Raw genomic sequence first — 5,000 nt, forward strand, 5'->3', positions numbered from 1 at the left:
CCAGGCATGCTGCACCTGGGAGGCTGCTTCCACCTATGGGCCCAGCTCATGAGGTGAGGTCGGGGGAGGGACGGTCCAGTTTGCAGGAAGAGGAGCAGCCGTGGGATCTCGCATCGTTGGAGTGGCAGGAGCAGCGGCTGTGGGGCCCTACCCGTCAGCTTGGTACGATGGTACATTGTCTCACGTCGAGTTATTGATGCTCTTTGGCAGTGGCTGGGAGTGGGGAATTGGGGGTGCTAGGCTGCGGGCACGTACGGATGCAACGGTTGTCCCCGGGGCGTCGGGCATTTTCGCCTGGCACTTTTGGGACGGTGGGGAAACTGCGCAGTGTTGGGGGGGTTGGTAGGACCTGTTTGTGGGCCCCTGTGGGTAAACCCAGGGGTTGCCAGGGGGATGAGAGTAGACTGGGCGGGGATTCGGATCCAGCACGGTGGGGGTGAGTATGGGGAGTTATTCTGTTGCTGCACCTTGGAGGTTGCGGGTCGTTGTGCCTTGGCTGCCGGCGTTTGCTATGGGACGAGCGCACGGTCCAGGGACAACGGGCACCTTGCTCGGCTCTTGCCGGTTACACTGCGGCCATTGGGGGGGGGGGCACATTAGTTTACGGAGGGGGTCTGCTGGGCTGCAGTATGGTACTTCCTTTCAACGGGAAGGGGGTGGTTCGTCGATCTCTCTGGGGGGATGGCGGGATATCGGCCTACGTGGGCGCTTGGGGTTTTAGACGTGGGGCCCCCCGCGGCAGTTTTTCTGCAAGGGAGTGGGGGGCTGGGGAGACACCCGCCTCGGTGTTTATATGGGTGCTACGGTGGATTGGGGGGTTACGGCTGTCCTGGGCGGGAGGGCATCTGCTGTGGGGGTTTTTATCCCCTGTCCCGGCCTGTGTCGAGGAGTTGGCGAACAGGGGGGATGGTGACAGTGGGGAGAAGGGGAAGTATGCCGCCTTTTCCAAACTAGGTACCCTGATTGGGGGGGCGGTAGGCTGTTGGCTTCTGGGTGGGTAGAAGGTTTCTTGGGGCTGCCGTGTTCCCTGGCGGGGGTGCCGTTTGTGGTGCAGTATTTCCGGTCTGCTCCGAAACAAATCTGGGGGGTTTTTTCGGAGAAAATGGAGAGGGTGGGGCATGGGGGAGGGCCCCGGTTAAGCTATTCAATACAAAAAAATAAAAATAAATAAAGAATGGAATTAATGTGGTGGGATTTGGTTTGTTCGCATATGGGGGTGGTCCCTGAAGGGGAATCGAGGGAGGTTAGTCTTATGCCCCCATTCTCGTTTCCCAGCTGGGATTCGGTTACTGTGGCGGGGGACCCCTAAGCTGGTTCGGTGTCTGATTCTTCCTTGCAGTTGCTGACAGGTGGGTTAGCGCTATGGAGAGGAACATTCGGGGCTTCGCCTGACGTCGAGGTAGTTTTTGCCTTGTTCTTCGGGGATGCTGGGGCAAGGGACCGGTACAGGAAAGGGGGTCTGGACGGGGGGGTTGCTCTATGCCGTGCAAGCTGTTTTCGTGGGTTAGTCACGGTGGGGGGGGGTGGTTTAGAGTATGTTGGGGCCTGTTTCTGTCATCCGCTATTGGATGCCTTTCTGGGCGTGGGGATACCGACCTCGAAAGGGGGGTGCGATTCTCCTGTCTATGTTACGGCACTTTGCAAGTGGGTTCGGGGTGCCATGGGTGGCGGTTATGTAGACTGAGGGCTCGAGGGCAGATGTTAATTTTCTGGGGGCATCTGGGTTGCCCCGGATCCTCGAATGGAGGTGGTTGGGATTGAGATTCGGGGGATGTTGGGTCAGCGGGGTCTGTTTGGGGTTATTACAGTCTTTACTGGGCGGGTTTTTTACTTTTGCGGGTCGCGTCAGTCCGCGTGCGGGGATTTCTGCCGACGGCTGGCGGTGGCAGCTGCTGGGGTGCAGGCCCAGGCCCGATTTATAAGGTTTTCTAAGGCATACAACGGGGACCGGACTGTTGGGCGCACGTGTTGGAGGAGTATCGGGGGCGATCGGGTTGGGCGGGACCGGGGAGTAAGCTGATATTAATTGGTTTGCAGGGTCCCGGCTATGGAGTTGTGGGGGGGACGTGTAGGACCTTGAAGAGTGGGTGGCAGAGTGACCCTGTGTGCGGTACAGGTTGCCTACCGCATGCCCACGTCCTAACAGATGGCGGTGCGGTTGCGGCACCATTTTCGTTTGGGCATTGCATGCAGTTGACCACTGTTATGGATGCTGCACGCCTCCTGGGAGTGTCCATACTCTGTTGGTTTTCCTGTCTCGGTTTTTAGTGGGCCGAGTTCGGGAGCTAGCTCCTTCTGCAGAGCAGGGGGGGTTCCCGGGGGGGGGTGAGTGGTTCGGCCGGGTGGCTTGCAACGGGGTAAGGAGTGAATGGATGTTTTTGTATGGCTTGCTGGGGGCTGTGTTGGTTGGGTCAGAGGTCAGACTGTGGGGTGGGGTATTTCCTTCAGTGCACATGCAGGTGTGGGGGGGCGGTGTCCGCCGTTGGGCGGCAAATGGATGGTTTGGCTGTGTTCATCTGCTCTCGGGGGTCAGATGGACGTCACGGATGGAGGGTTGGGAGCCACACGAGTTTATAGGACTTCGGAGGGGTCACATGCATGCGGACCCTTGGTTGCCATTGGCTTTGCGTTCTTTGGGACATGGGGGCCATTGGGGTTCCATGTGTTCCTTGACTTAAAAAAAAAAAAAAAAAAAAAAATTTTTATGCAGCTGTTGTACATAGCTTTTGGCGCCATTTGAGTGGGGGGGGGGGTGTTGGCGGGCCCCTGCAGGCGGCATGAAGGGGGGGGGGGTTTTCCGGCTCTAGATGTGGCTATCGGGGGAGGGTAGTGTGGTTCCGTTTGTGTATGTCTAGGTCAGACCGGAGGGGAAAGGATGAGTGTGCAGGTGTTGACATTGCCTGGTTCCCGGGTTGGCCCTGGGGGGGTGATGATGGAATCTTTGAGTGTGCAGTTTGTAGGGGGGGTGGGCCATTCTAGTTGCGCGACGGGGGGTGCCGGAGTGTCCACGTCCAGTCGTGGTAGTTATCGGAAAAGCCTTAGGGCGGTGGGGGTTGAACTGTATGGGCAACCACGGGGGTGCCTGGGGTGGGGCTAGATGAGGTGGCGGTAATGAGGGTGGCACGGTGAGAAGCTAGGTATTTCCGCACTCGAGTTTGCCTACATATTGTTACACATTTGGGAGTGGGCGTGGTACGGGGTTGGAGGTAGCTGTCTAAGAGTTGGCTCTGCTTTAGTTGTGGAATGGGGTTCTACGTTGGTGTTATCCTGGTTTTGTACATTCTGTCCTTTCAGATGAAGTGCAAATCTGCCTTGTCTGGATATTGGGGCATCTCTTTGTCTGTGGGTGCTACATTTGTTTGTCGTGCTGTCCTTTCAGATGCAGTGCACTTACGCCTTGTCTGGAGGTAAGGGGCATCCCTATGTCTGTTGGTGCTACCCTTGTTTGTCGTACCGCTCGTTCAGATGCAGTGCACATACGCCTGGTCTGGTTATGGGGCATCCCTATGTCTGTTGGTGCTACCCCCTTTGTTTGTCGTTCTGTCCTTTCAGATGCAGTGCACATACGCCTGGTCTGGTTGTGGCAGCATCCCTATGTCTGTTGGTGCTACCCCCTTTGTTGTCGTGCTGTCCTTTCAGATGAAGTGCGCATGCGCCTTGTCTGGATATGGCGGCATCTCTAGGTCTGTTGGTACTACCCCCTTTGTTTGTCGTTCTGTCCTTTCAGATGAAGTGCACATACGCCTTGTCTGGTCGTGGGGACATCCCCGTGTCTTTGTTGATACCCTTGTTTGTTGTTCTGTCCTGTCGGATGAAGTGCGCATACGCCTTGTCTGGCTATTGAGGCATCCCTAGGTTATTGGGGGGCCAGGTGGGCGGAGGATGGATCAGATGGCAGGCGGCTGGGTGTTTCTCGGGAGGAGGCGGTGTGTATCCACTGGATGGGGACCCCTGGGATGGTGTGGAACAGGGTGGTACCGGAGGTGCAACATTAAGCTTGGCTCGGTCGGGCACCTGGACGTTCTGGTTCTCCGGGTGGGAGAGGATGTTTAGGGGTCAGTCTCATCGGGGGGGGGGTAAGCTCGGCTGTTAAGTCGGACGGTGGCACTCCGCTCAATTTTTCCCTGCCGGGTTCATGGGTGGTCCGGCATTGTTGCCCGGACTACAAGATTTGGGCATTAGCAGTGGGAAAATATAATAAAGCCTGTATGTGGTAAAAGGTTGTGGGTGAGTGGTGTCGTGTACGGGGGTTTGGGCTGTTATACACATGGAGTTGGAGCCTAAGGTGGGTATGTTTTCAACGAAGGGATTCATCTCTCAGCTGGGGGTATTGACCGGTGGGCGCTGGGTCTTTAGGAGGAGATTCAGCGGGCCCTGCGGGTGTGGAGGGGCCCTTAAGGGTAAGGGGTCACCCTTGCGGGCTGTGGCGGTGTCTTTGGTCTTTGATGGTGGCAAAATCATACGTGATGGAAGTGGTGGGGGGCTCATCGGTAGTATGTGCCCCTCTGGTTTATTCCAGTGGAACGGTGTCTGCTGGACTACGGTAATGGTTGCACTGCGGGAAGGGGGTTGTCTCCAAACTGATCATTCGGCTGGAGGCCTGTTATGGTGAAAAAGGTCCCGCAGTGTAGTGGTGGAAAGTGTTAAGTTTGGGGTACCATCAGAGACCAATAGACTGGTATTTAAAAGTTGTCGTTACAAAGGTTATATGATAAAATTGGAAAATATTTAATAGTTGGTTAATAATAAAAGGCTGCTATGGCCAATTTTATACTCCAAACTCCTGTGTGGTCTCATTATTTTATGGGGGTAAAAGAAAAGGGGATTGGGGTAGTATGTGTGGTCCAAGGACAGTAAAGAAGGTTGGGGATATCTAGACTACACTAGTCAAGTGAGGCCCGGAACGAACAAAAGAGAAACAAAATAGTGCAGGGCCGGGCATGACTATGTGGAATAGGGAGACAACAAAGGGTTAAAAAGTGTGAGAGGTCTTAAGGGGG

The sequence above is a fragment of the Lithobates pipiens genome, unplaced genomic scaffold, assembly GCF_037356315.1.
Source record: "Lithobates pipiens isolate NorthernLeopardFrog02 unplaced genomic scaffold, aLitPip1_a1.2 Scaffold_18, whole genome shotgun sequence".
Taxonomy (NCBI): domain Eukaryota; kingdom Metazoa; phylum Chordata; class Amphibia; order Anura; family Ranidae; genus Lithobates; species Lithobates pipiens.